Here is a 14673-nt window from a genome sequence, read left to right as displayed (position 1 = left end):
AAACTATGTAACTAAAATGAACCTCTTTCAAAAGTCATTTTAGGAAATAATTTTTTGACTAAATTCTTGCACTAGACTAATTAAGGTAAAGGTTTTCCCCAGACGTTACCAGGACTTACTTTGGAAGACAACCATACTAGGCATGGGTGATAGGTAAAAGGTAAAGGTTTCCCCTGACGTTAAGTCCAGTCATGTATGACTTTGGGGGTTGGTGCTCATCTCCATTTTTAAGCTGAAGAGCTGGCGTTGTCCATAGACACCTCCAAGGTCATGTGGCCGGCATGACTGCATGGAGTGCTCTTATCTTCCCGCTGGAGTGGTACCTATTGATCTACTCATATTCGCATGTTTTCGAACTGCTAGGTTGGCAGAAGCTGGAGCAAAAGTGGGCGCTCACTCCGCCCACGGGATTTGAACCTGGGACCTTTCGGTCTGCAAGTTCAGAAGCTCAGTGTTTTAACACACTTCACCACTGGGGCTCCAGCATGAGTGATAGCCAATGATTATGGTAATAATTATGATGATGATCTTGTGTCTGGAGTAACATTTATAGTTCTGGTCTCTGTTCACATCCTATACTGTGGTGTGGCTTGCAATATGCAAAAGCAGATTATGTAGACTTCTATGGGGTGAACGCACCTTAATCTATCTGTATCTTAAATAATGTATTTGAAAACCTTATTGACAGCAATCCAAACAAGTCCTTAACATATTATTGCATTTCTGTAGAGTATCTAGCCTGTTATTCGTAGATGTCTTCATCTATATAAAAAATCACTGTATGTACCAGTTTACAAAGGTCCATATGACATTGAGTTAAATGAAGAAGATAGAAGTGGAAAAAAATGAATTAGTTAGCTATATTCAATTATGATTGAGAAGGTGCAAATCAGATTGTTAGAAGATTGTTATAACATGATTATTTGTAAGAATGTTTTGTGGGGAAATCAGCTAATTTCCCAAAAACAACTACCAGCTGCAAGCCATGCTCACTTATATTTGATGAGCTGCTCAGAAGTGTCAGTACATGTTTTGACCATGGCAGAGGAGTTCGAAGCAGGAGTGCTTAGAATAACCTTGTGTCACATTCAGTCTGGTTTGATATCTCTTTTTGAGCTCATCAAGGGCTTTTTAACCCTGCCTCAAACAATTGAAATGCACTTGAAAACTGATGACATGACTTTTATATTTTCCCTCCATCCCCCCTCCCCAAATGGTATACTTTTAAAATGTTGAAACCTTAATGTATCACTATCAGTAAGGGTTCACCCCACTTCAGTGGCAAAATTATTTTGGGCATGAATTATGGTCATGCTTCAATACTATCCTCAGCATAATTTGTTTTGAGATTTGGTTTTTGCAGTGCTGCATATAGCAAGTTCAATTACCATCTAGGTCTTCAGTTAAAAGAGTTAGCACATGTACTTTTTGTTTACAGTGTAATGAAAATCATTATCTATCTATGGTTTCCTAAGCAACAATAAAATAACTCAATATTGGAGGGTGGAGATTTACATTTACTTCATTTTCATACGAAAAAAATTCTCACACATAAAGAGGATTGTGAGAATCTGCACATTATTCGACTTTTTTTTTTTAATGGGACTTCTTTGTGAAAGTTGTTTGTGAGGGAAAAAAATCCCTAATACTGTTTTACTATAAAATACCAGAAATATTGTAAAAATAGGAGGGATGTGGAAAAAAGTTGCAACAATTTCCTGAATGTGCAGTTTGACTGTTTCTTCATAGACATCTATGTCCACCTTCCCCATGCGGCCTCCTAGCCAATGTGCTAATGGACACCCATAGATGCCTATGTCCACTCTCCTCATAGGACCTCCTTTTTTTGTATCAGGAGCAACTTGAAAAACTGCAAGTCGCTTCTGGTGTGAGATAATTGGCCGTCTGCAAGGATGTTGCCAAGGGGATGCCCAAATGTTTTGATTTTTTTTACCATCCTTGTGGGAGGCTTCTCTCGTGTCCCTGCATGGAGGTGAAGCTGATAGAGGGAGCTCATCTGTGCTCTCCCCGGGTTGGATTCGAACGGGCAACTTTCAGGTCAGCAACCCAGCCTTCAAGTCATCAGTCCTGCCAGCACAAGGATTTAACCTACTGAGCCACCAGGACCTCCTGACCAATGTGCCTTTGTGTGTATGACCCCCATCAAGGTCTATGTACAACCTCTCCATAAGGTATCTTGGTCAATTAGCCTATAAACCCCTATAGATGCCTAAAGCCACCTAATGATAACAGCAGCAGCACTAACATTTTACCATGCAGAGGCACTTCTAATGCAATTCTGATCAGATTACTGTAGTGCTATTGCATTCTACAATATTATACTATTACAGTAGAATCTCACTAATCCAACATAAATGGGCCAGCAGAACATTGGATAAGTGAATATGTTGGCTAATAAGGAGAGATTAATGAAAAGCCTATTAAACATCAAATTAGGTTATGATCTTACAAATTAAGCACCAAAACATCATGTTATACAACAAATTTGACAGAAAAAGTAGTTCAATACGCAGTAATGCTATGTAGTAATTACTGTATTTACGAATTTAGCACCAAAATATCACGATGAATTGAAAACATTGACTACAAAAATGCATTGGATAATCCAGAACGTTGGATAAGTGAGTGTTGGATAAGTGAGACTCTACTGTATATATTACATTGTTATCACAGTAATATTATTTTTATGGCACAGATTCTTTTAAAACATCACAAGAAGTATCGGAGCATGCTTTCTGGAAATGCAAAGGAGAAGGACAAGGAAGGGAAGAAGGAGAAGAAGAACAGAAGCAGGAGGAGGAGGAGGAGGAAGAAGAGATAAATGAAAATATCATACCTCTTTACATAGCTCTTTATTTCAGTTTGTACCAACTTATCTTGCTTCTTGTACTCTCCCATTGCATCTTTCATCCTTTCATCTCCTCTTTTTACTGCCTCTTGCATCACTTCTGCCTTTACAATATCTCCTTACTTTGTTGTTGTACCTCTCTCCCTTCCTGGACACACCTTGTACATTCACAACGCTCCCCTCCCTTGATGTGGGCATTTTGCCACCCACCCTTGTCATCATCACAACTACAAGGCTTTAGCACAGCAGGTTAAACCACCAGCTGCAATAAATCTTGTCAATTGAGAGGTTGAGAGTTCAAAGCCCAGGTCAGGTTGAGCTCCTGACCTTTAGACCAGCTTCTGCCAACCTAGCAAGTCGAAAGCAAAATGTGAGTAGATAGGGACCACTTAAACAGCGAGGAGGTATTAAGACACTCATAAGGAAATGCCAGGAAAATACTGGTGATTCAATCAAAAAAGAAGGAAGCTACGAACAAAGCTCTTTGGCAGGGAGATGGAGCGACAACACCCCCCCCCCATGGCCAGAACCGAGCACAAGCCTCCAAGAAGCTGAGGTTAGGAAAAGCCTATATCTATATATATAAAAGGATAATGAAATTTCGGCCTAGGACAAAACAACAAAACTACACATCCCAGAAACACTAAACTTGGCAGCACAACCCATCATCCATGCCTCTACGCTCATACAACAAAAAGAAAACAAAAATAAAGTCCTAATTAGAGGGAGAGGAAGAATTGTTTTTATCCAATTGCTGCCAGTTAGAATGCTAAGCTCCGCCCACTTGGTCTCCTAGCAACCCACTCAGCCCAGGGGATAGGCAGAGTTAGGCCTCACTTAGGCCTCTTCCACACTGCCTATAAAATACAGAGTATCTGATTTTAACTGGATTATATGGCAGTGTAGATTCAAGGCCCTTCCACACAGCTATATAACCCATTTATAAGGTAAAACCTTTACCCTTTACCTTAACTACCACCAATTCCTCAATACTTTTATTTCCCATACCACCATACTTCGCCACAGCAATGCGTGGCCGGGCACAGCTAGTACCTCTATAAATGTTCAATCGTCTGCCTTGTCTGTGGATAAAACGGCATTGAATGTTTTCCGCCTATGTATGTTCTGTGATCCACCCTAAGTCCCCTTCGGGGTGAGAAGGGTGGAATATAAATACAGTAAACAAATAAATAAATACTTTTCTCCATTGCCTCTTTCATTATCTTATGTCTGTCTGTCTGTCTGTCGCTCTTGCACCTTGCATTCTGCCACTGCACTACGCATCCTCCCTTGCCTGCTTTCTTACCTTGCATCTTCAACATGATTTATTTCCTTACTTCTTTATTTCCTTTTCCATTTGTACACCTGCCTCTCCCTCTTCTCCCAGCTTAGTTCGCTGTGCCTTGTTCCATATTTCCCTCATTTGCAGCCACAACTTCAGCTGCACCTCAACTCTATTTTAATCCCTCTTTTTTAATAATAAATATTTTAAATAATCTATCCTGTATTTATTACAATTTTACCATTTATGTGTTTGAAATGCAATTTTTATCCTGTATTTTTGTTTTAATTGATATATTGTATTACTGTTTTATTTTTTTTATAGTGTGATTTGTATTATGTTGCCTATATTTTGTCCTATGTTGTTTGGACCTCTGCCCCATGTAAGCCTCCCTGAGTCCCCATGGGGAGATGGTAGCAGGGTATAAATAAAGTTTTATTATTATTATTTTATTTATTTGTTTATTTATTTTGCCACATTTATATCCTGCTCTTCTCACCCCAAAGGGGACTCAGAGCGGCATGCATAAAGGCACAATTCGATACCATACAACACATATACAGCAAATAAAAACATATACATTAAACCAGGGGTCCCCAAACTTTTTAAACAGGGGGCCAGTTCACGATCCTTCAGACCATTGGAGGGCCGGACTATAGTTGGCCACCAAGCAATAATAATTAATAATAATAATAACAACAATAATAATAAAAAAGAGGGTTGGCAGAGACCCTTTGGGCCATTGAGTCCAATCCCCTTCTGCCTTTGTGCACCAAAAGCACAAGCACAGCACTCCTGACAGATGGCCACCCAGCCTCAATGTTAATAATAATAATAATAATAATAATAATAATAATAATAATAATAATAATAATAGTACAGGGATTTGGAACACAATACTCCTGACCTCACAATCATGTTAAAAAACAAAGTATGGATTGTCGATGTAGCAATCCCAGGTGACAGAAGGATTGAGGAGAAACAACTGGAAAAGCTGACACGATATGAGGATTTAAAGATCGAATTACAAAGACTCTGGCACAAGCCAGTCAAGGTGGTCCCAGTGGTGATCGGCACACTTGGTGCAGTGCCTAAAGACCTTGGCCTGCACTTAAACACAATCGGCGCTAACAAAATTACCATTGGCCAGCTGCAGAAGGCCACCTTACTGGGATCTGCACGCATTATTCGCCGATACATCACACAGTCCTAGACACTTGGGAAGTGTCCGTTGTATGATCCAATACAACAGCCAGCAGAGTGTGTCAAGGACAGAACGCCACAAGATTCAAAGTAACAGAGTTTATTAGATTACAGAACTCAAAAATGCCCGTAAAAACACAAGGGCCAGGCAGTTTTTGCCTTTAAGCGCAAAAAGGGACAAAAGTAAATGTTCAAAAGATAAACCGGATTAAACCGGAGTTTAATCCGGGTAAAAACAAACTGCTTGCTTCAGCCTAGGTATTAACAGAACGAAAGCCAAGGAACAAAAGATACAAAGAATGCAACTAATTGGCAGCAGATTCCTCTCTGCTGCCAGCACTGTGCTTAGAGTAACTTGCGTCGCTCCCACACACACACAGTAGACAGGATCTCCAACACGAGCAATTCAGCCAAGGATTGTAGAAGTAGAGTAGACCAGTTCCGTTCCGTAGATCAAAGCCAGAAGCAGACGTTTGTAGTTTTTCCAAGTCCAAGAAGGGGGGGAAGACAAGCCGTGGTCAGTTCAGTCCGGGTTCTCAAAGCAGGAGATGGCGTCCGTCAGAAAGACGACGGAAGGTCAAGCTAATAAGAGTAAACACAGGTTTGCACAAACAAATGCCCACACAATCCCTCCCGCCGTCTGACCTTGGATTCCAATCAACTTACGTCTCAGCACAGGAAAGCACACAAGTCTTCAGGGAAGCGTCCCACACACACACGGATCCCAAGCGTTTGCCCAGATTACCTTGCCCGACGCAATTTGCAATTGCTCCCAAGCCCCATTTTATGCCAGTTACAAATCTTCATCACTGTCAGCTGTCCTCCTTAACCCGGGCGTTTCCTCATCACTTTCCTCGTCAGAGCTGGAACACCTCTGACTACGCCCAACAGCATCTCCAGCTGTGGATCCCGTCCCATCCCTCCAGCTAAGCCATGGGTCTAATCCTGAAGGTCCCCATTCATCTTCTGCCCCATCATGGCCAGTGGCCCCCAATTCCTCCCTTACCCGAGTCCAATCCATCTCATCCTCCTCTGAGCTAACCAGCCCCTCCTCCATTCTCTCCGTAAACCCTTCGAAAGATTCTTCGTCAGATGGTGCTGCAAATATGTCTCGCAGTCTTTTTCTCTCTCGCTCCTCGAGAGTATCTGACTCCCGAGGAGTCTTACGCCCACGTCTGTCAGTAACAGAGCCATGAGGCTCAATCATAACAGAGTGTCTGCTGTGGACTCATCTTGTGTTTATAATAATAATAATAATAATAATAATAATAATAATAATAATAATAATAAAATGGGTTTTAAGAGAAGAAGAGACCCCTTGGGTCATTTAGCCCAACCCCCTTCTGCCCTTGTGCCGTGGGGGCCGGATAAATTCCTTCGATGGGCCGCATCCGGCCCCCGGGCCTTAGTTTGGGGACCCCTGCATTAAACCAACCACAAAAAAATTTCAACTTTAAGATTATTTTAAAAGATAATTTTCACCTCACCCCTTCAAAAATGCAGAATATTACTAAATGGAAGTGGTAATTAAAAAAAAACAAGAGACTCCATAGAAGCTCAAATACTAATCACTGAACTGTAATTTTACCTCCTTTGTTTAAATCCACCTTTGTTTTGTAATGGCTTCATCACTTTTTGTACAGTCTTTGCTAGGAACATTGCAAATCACACTTCATTACCTAGGGTTGTAACATTGACCTAGGGACCCTGATATTGGAACTGAGAGAGAAATGTCAACCAGAGGTGTGAAACATCACTCAATTGCTTAACTTACTTGAAAGTAGGAAGTGGGAGACTCATTTCTCACATGACAGTTGTCCAAACTGGTGCTGGGGAGCCTGCGAAGAAATTGGGTCAGACCTAGCCAATGGTATGGTATGATGTCTTCTTCCCAGTCATTGCAGTAGATAGAAAAATATGGCAGAATGGGGAGGGCTCAGCTCAGTTAGGCACAGACTAGACTGCAGAAGGTCCTCTAGGATGACATTAGAGCCTCTGAGCCTAGTTAAATCATAATTCATCTGTAAGATAAATTTACCTTGGGCATAGTCCTAATTAATCTCTTTTAATGGACCAGTTTGCAATCAGTGGAACACATCATTTGTGTCACACATTTGCTGTTTCTGTTTTAGGTAAAGGTTTTCCCCTGACGTTAAGTCCAGTCATGTCTGACTCTGGGGGTTGGTGCTCATCTCCATTTCTGAGCCGAAGAGCCGGCGTTGTCTGTAGACACCTCCAAGGTCATGTGGCCGGCATGACTGCATGGAGCGCCCTTACCTTCCCGCCGGAGCGGTACCTATTGATCTACTCACATTTGCATATTTTCGAACTGCTAGGTTGGCAGGAGCTGGGGCTAACAGCAGGAGCTCATTCCGCTCCCGGGATTTGAACCTGGGACCTTTCGGTCTGCAAGTTCAGCAGCTCAGCACTTTAACACACTGTGCCACCACTCGGCCAATGAGTTTCTCAGGGTGCTTTTTAAAAAGAGAATGAGGATATTCTATTGCTGTTTTACTGTAAACTAAAATAGCTATAAAGATGCATGATTAGAACAGATTGAACAAAATTTATGTAAATACAAGTAACTATATCATAAGTACGTGAATTTCTTTCTTCTTTTTTAAACTGAAAACTACCCAAACAGCAAAAGTAGCAAAATAAAATGTGCAGACAGTCTGAAACATGTCTGAAAAGAAGCATTCCCCCGCATTCTGACACAATGATACTAGTCAATTACAAAATGAGGATTTTCTGACTTTGGGGCATGTCTCTTTATATTCTTTTTTCATTCACACTTTCTGCTTGGAAAAAAATGATCCCTTTTCCTTTGATTCTCCTTTGTGTACTTAGCACATTCTTATGATGAAGGGGTGAGGAGAATATTTCCGACACTTATATGGTTTGTGAATGAGTGGCAGTGTTTATAGTCTTTGCTTCCCTGTGAAACTGTCATTTCCTCTTCCAGATTCAGTTGGGCCAAGGAGAATTATTCTTAGATTCTGTTCCCAGGACCTCTGCATTAGCAATTATGCCTGGTCTTTGGGGGGAGGGGGGGCGGGGCTCATAATCTATATATATAAAATGATAAAGTTGTTTGCGCAGTGACTATAACAACAAAACCAAACATCCCAGAAATACGAAATTTGGCAACACAATGCAAAAGGCTTGCCTCCAGGTTACAACAACACAACCACACCACAAAACCACAATCCAGACCCACAAAACTCACAACAACGCATCATGCGATAACAACACAACTAAACGTCCCAGAAATACAAAACTTGGCAACACAATGCAAAAGCCTTGCCTCCCAGTTGTAACAACACAACCACACCACAAAACCACACAGGACCCACAAAACTCACAACAACACATCGTGACTAAAATAACACAACTAAACGCCCCAGAAATACAAAACTTGGCAACACAACGCAAAAGCCTTCCCTCCAGGTTGTAACAACACAACCACACCACAAAACCACAATCCGGACCCACAAAACTCACAACAGTGCATTGTGACTATAACAGCACAACTAAACGCCCCAGAAATACGAAACTTGGCACACAACAAAACGCCCCAGAAATATAAAACTTGACAACACAACGCAAAAGCCTTGCCTCCCGGTCGTAACAACACAACCACACCACAAAACCACCATCCGGACCCACAAAACTCACAACAATGCATCGTGACTATAACAACACAACTAAATGCCCCAGAAATACAAAACTTGGCACACAACTAAATGCCCCAGAAATACAAAACTTGACAACACAACACAAAAGCCTTTTCTCCCGGTTGTAACAACACAACTACACCACAAAACCACAATCCGGACCCACAAAACTCACAACAACGCATCATGACTATAACACAACTAAACGCCCCAGAAATACAAAATTTGACAACACAACGCAAAACCTTTGCCTTCCAGTTGTAAGAACACAACCACAACACAAAACCACAATCCGGACCCACAAAACTCACAACAACGCATCATGACTATAACAACACAACTAAACGCCCCAGAAATACAAAACTTGGCAAAACAATGCAAAAGCCTTGCCTCCCAGTTGTAACAACACAACCACACCACAAAACCACACTCGACCCACAAGACTCACAACAACGCATCATGACTATAACAACACAACTAAACACCCGAGAAATACGAAACTTGGCAACACAACACAAAAGCATTCCCTCCCGATTGTAACAACACAACCACACCACAAAACCACAATCCGGACCCACAAAACTCACAACAGTGCATTGTGACTATAACAACACAACTAAACGCCCCAGAAATACAAAACTTGGCACACAACTAAACGCCCCAGAAATACAAAACTTGGCAACAAAACACAAAAGCCTTGCCTCTCAGTTGTAACAACACAACCACACCACAAAACCACAATCCGGACCCACAAAACTCACAGCAACGCATTGTGACTATAAAAAATACACAATTTGACAACACAACTCATCCACCTCCCCAATCCCTACATTCACACTTGGCCTCCAAAAAACAATTACAATAATAACAATGACAACAACAACAACAACAATAAGAATCAACACCATCACAGGCAAGAAACAGCCAGGCACTGAGGCTGAGAGGCCAGTCAGTGCTACAGTGGGCCTCCAAAAAACAATACAGTAGCATTTAACTTATCCAACCTTCATGACCACAACAACAACAATAATAATAAACACCTACACAGGCAAAACAAAAAAAAGAATATTGTACCACAATAAAAATATAAACCGCACTCAGCAGAATCAGACATTACAATTAACAACAAACCAAAGACAACAGGGATCTCAAGCAATTATCAATCAACACAAAAACTGAAGAAGGTAACAGACTTCAAATACTACTACAGTAGAGTCTCCCTTATCCAAGCCTCGCTTATCCAAGCTTCTGCATTATCCAAGCCATTTTTGTAGTCAGTGTTTTCAATATATCGTGATATTTTGATGCTAAATTTGTAAATACAGTAATTACAACATAACATTCCTGCATATTGAACTACTTTTTCTGTCAAATTTGTTGTCTAACATGATGTTTTGGTGTTTAATTTGTAAAACCATAACCTAATTTGATGTTTAATAGGCTTTTCCTTAATCCCTCCTTATTATCCAAGATATTCGCTTATCCAACCTTCTGCTGGCCTGTTTAGCTTGGATAAGTGAGACTCTACTGTACTAATGTGAGTATAAAGAAAGGTGGAGGTCACAGCATAAATACAACCTAATGTAGACTGACCAACACCACCAGACTCAGCCACAGCAACGCGTGGCTGGGCACAGCTAGTATAACTATAACAGACAGATTGTCCCATTCAGAACCATTCTGTTGGGCCATTGAGACATTCACAAAATTAAATTCACTAAATAATTCACTTTAAGGACTTAAAAAAAACAACCACCCCTTTCTTCAATATCTCCTTCTGAGCAATTTCTACAGATAAGCAAAGAAGATGTGTGCTACTTTAAGTGGGGAAAGAGAATGTGGAACTTTTTCATGCTTCAATACAATTGTTACATTTTCAATTCCATGAAAGTATAAAAATAGACAAGGAAGGAGAGGACAAGAACCTTGCTCCTCAGTCTACTAGCTTTATGCTTGCACTAATATTTTCAAATTGGGAGAGAACCGGAAAACATACTATCGATTTGGAGTGGTGCTGTGTTTCTGCTGTGATAAAAGTCTGCAATTTCATTTTGTGCCATGGCTAGACTTGGGCTGATTTGCAAAATGTTAAGGTGAAGAGTGAGCATGGGATGTGAGGAGTGGGAGGAAAACTGTTTAACAGCAAATGAGGGAGTTGCAAGCAAGAAGCTGAAAACTGAAGAGCCAAGATAATGGAACAATGAAGAATGGGAACACTGCTGCAATTTCCACTAAGGTGAAGTTCAAAGTGACATTGGAGATTTTCTTATAAATTAAGCTACAGAAGTATTCTGATACAAGTATTTTTTAAAAAATCAGATGTTAACATACCGTATATACTCAAGTATAAGCTGACCCAAATATAAGCCGAGGCACCTAATTTTACCACAAAAAAACTGGGAAAACATTGACTCCAGTATAAGCCGACAGTGGTAAATTTCAGAAATAAAAACAGATACCAATAAAATTACATTAATTGAAGCATCAGTAGGTTAAATGGTTTTGAATATTTACATAAAGCTCTAATTTAAGATAAGACTGTCCAACTCTGATTAAATCATTATTCTCATCTTCTTCAATGCAAATGTGCTTATGTATCCTTTTAATAATAATTGAGTAAAATAATACATGTAATAATAATAATAAAGGAAAATAATACATGTAGTAATAGAGTAAAATAATAAATATAATAATAGTAAGAGTGAAATAATAAATGTATTAATAATAATAAAAAATAGAGTAAAATAAATGTAATAGTAGCAACAATATTAGAGAAAAATAATAATTGTAATAATACCAATAATAATAGAGAAAAATAATAAATGTAATAATACCAATAATAATAGAGAAAAATAATAAATGTAATAATACCAATAATAATAGAGAAAAATAATAAATGTACCATATATTCTCGAGTATGAGCTGACCCAAATATAAGCCAACCAGGACCCTCATCCGAGTATAAGCCGAGGGGGGCTTTTTCAGTCTTAAAAAAAGGGCTGAAAAACTACGCTTATACTCGAGTATATACAATAATTATTTTGGATAGTTGGGTTTGAGGGTTCCACCATCTGCCCTATTTTAAACAGGACATTCTTCTGTTTCAACACCTTATCTGATGAACCATTCAGCTCAAATTTGGTTTGGCCATAAGAATGGAGGGTAAAATCTTCAACATGCTCATCAACAGATATGGTTTGGATAGCACATGAATAAGTACAGAAATCAAATCTCTGTTGTGACAAGATGTAGTGCATGTCTATTTAATTGCAGTTTTGATCTATGCATTTGAAAATGTTATGCAATGCTGTGCCACCTTCTATCCTCCTTTCTGGTGAGTTGGATAATGTTTGAATGGTCACCCCAAATCTTACATACCTCTGAGTTGTCAATAAATTTTAATGGGGTTGACATTTTAATGTGGAGGTTCCCCCCTCTTAGACAAAATCTCAAGGGAATTTCATGGTAAGTCCAACTTTACTAACCAAATGTAATGCTTTAGTCCAGGAACTGTTTCTCTGAGATATTCTGGTGGGTTTGGCCTTGGAATAAGGAGCAATCTGGGCTTTTTCTGTTATCATTCTTATAGCCTCAATCATATCACAGAACCAAACAATTTCTTTGTACTGTGAGGAGCTGAGCACGATGAGACAACTGAGTCAACAAACAGAGTGCACACTATACAGAGAATGGAAAAAGGTGCAAGCCAATACTCTACTGTGAAGATCAACCAAAGAAGCCCTTTGCCATACAGAAATGGTTGGAGACCAATGACCCAACTATAAATAAATATTAAATAGCAAAATGAATTCCATTTTTTTTTAAAAAATAAATAAACCAATTACAACAAGAGGGAATACAATTCTCACAGTTTCAATACAGACAATAAAAAGAAAGATACCAAATAGATAAGATAAGCATCAATCAGTAAGGTAATGAAATTGACAATTTTTTCCAGTCTAAGGAAAAACAAATTGCAAAATTAATCAAAATTAGATACAGAACAAGATCTGCTTAAAGATTGTATGGTTCAATGGTCAAAGAATATGGGCCATAATATTCATCTAGACAAGTGGGATCAGATGTGGAGAACAAAGATTAAATTCACAAGATGCTATGGACTATAAGATGATATATAGATGATACATGATACTGGAAAAGCTAGCAAAGATTAGTCCAATTTTTTTAAAAAAATGTTTGCTGGAAATGTCAACAAAACGAGGGTACTTTTTATGATATGTGGTGGACATGCCCTAAAACCAAAAAGGTCTGGATTGCAATACACAAGAATATTGAAAATATCGTAAAAAGGGGTATAAATGTTGCAAATAAATCAATAAATAAATAATCTTAAAAATTAAGATACCACCAGAACCAGAAGCATTTCTGTTGGGATTTACAAATGTAAAATTGCCAAAGGAATTCTTGAAACTTTTTCTGCATATGGTGTATATGGTAACTGCAGAAAGGATTGCCTATGCCTATTATTGGAAACAAACACTCAAGATCTATAATTTACAAAAATGATGGATCTGGTAAATTGACTAGGCTTATACAATCACCAAATCCTCCCAAATTTGAATAACAGTGGCAGTATTTTATTGACTTTTTAAAAGAAGAGAAGAAAACAAAAATATTGGGTTTTACATCATAAGAGATCATCACTATTACAGAGATGGAAAAAAGTAGCAAGGGTAGCAAGATCCCCAATGATAGCCAAGGGATCTTAAAATGTTAATCTATCAGAAGTAAGAAGACGCAAGACAAAAAAAAAGGTTTTTTTTTAAATTATGAAGAAGGCAACAGTGTTAGGGCAGGAAGTGTTAGATAGGGCTTCTGTTTTCTGTTTTCTATTTCCTAACCTTCCTATCTTCTATGTTTCTATATACTCACTTTTCTCTTCTTTTATTTTAGTAAAGGTAAAGGTTTCCCCTGACATTAAGTCCAGTCATGTCTAACTCTGGGGGTTGGTGCTCATCTCCATTTCTAAGCCGAAGAGCCGGCGTTGTCCGTAGACACCTCCAAGGTCATGTGGCCGGCATGACTGCATGGAGCGCCATTACCTTCCCACCGGAGCGATAGCTATTGATCTACTCACATTGGCATGTTTTCGAACTGCTAGGTTGCTAGGAGCTGGAGTTAACAGCGGGCGCTCAAGCTGCTCCCGGGATTTGAACCTGGGACCTTTCGGTCTGCAAGTTCAGCAGCTCAGTGCTTTAACACACTTCGCCACCGGGGCTCCCAGAAATGCTTTTTTTCTTTAACATCATAGAAAGCTTTTTTGCATTAGATGGCAATAATTGAAGATGATAATATAAGATGTTTTTAAACGTCCTTAGTCTATTTTGCCCGTCGTATGCTGCCTCCCCTCCATTTTCAGCATGGAGCCTTTCACATGATGTACAGGCACTTCTGGTCAGGCTCCATGAAAGGAAGCAGCACACACCACCATCCCAGCAACATGAGAGCCTTCCAATGTTGCCTTTGCAGCAATGGGGGAAGCCAGGAGGTGGAGTGGTGGATTTTCCAAACCCCCACTGGGAGCCCATGAATTCACCTTAATCGGGGCGCATCCATGGGCCTTTTTTATGAGACTCTATATCTATTCTTGTACTCTTCCCTATTTCCTGTATTTTATAAAT

At 39.5% G+C, this 14673-nt stretch overlaps 2 long non-coding RNA genes across 2 annotated transcripts in view; both read right to left on the bottom strand.

Moving 5' to 3' along the window:
• LOC103279402 (uncharacterized) overlaps nucleotides 1–14673 on the bottom strand; it is a 206049-nt gene that overhangs the window by 47944 nt on the left and 143432 nt on the right. The gene's annotated exons all lie outside the window — the stretch shown is intronic.
• Nucleotides 9229–10939, bottom strand: LOC134297684 (uncharacterized). The gene is made up of 2 exons (XR_010004519.1): nucleotides 9318–10939; nucleotides 9229–9276 (listed from the first exon to the last, which is right to left on the bottom strand). It is a non-coding gene; the product is annotated as an uncharacterized LOC134297684 (long non-coding RNA).

Source organism: Anolis carolinensis, chromosome 3 (genome assembly GCF_035594765.1).
Source record: "Anolis carolinensis isolate JA03-04 chromosome 3, rAnoCar3.1.pri, whole genome shotgun sequence".
In the NCBI taxonomy this organism is placed as follows: domain Eukaryota; kingdom Metazoa; phylum Chordata; class Lepidosauria; order Squamata; family Dactyloidae; genus Anolis; species Anolis carolinensis.
The sequence above is the reverse complement of the archived record's forward strand: the minus strand, read 5'-3'. Positions and strand labels throughout refer to the sequence as shown.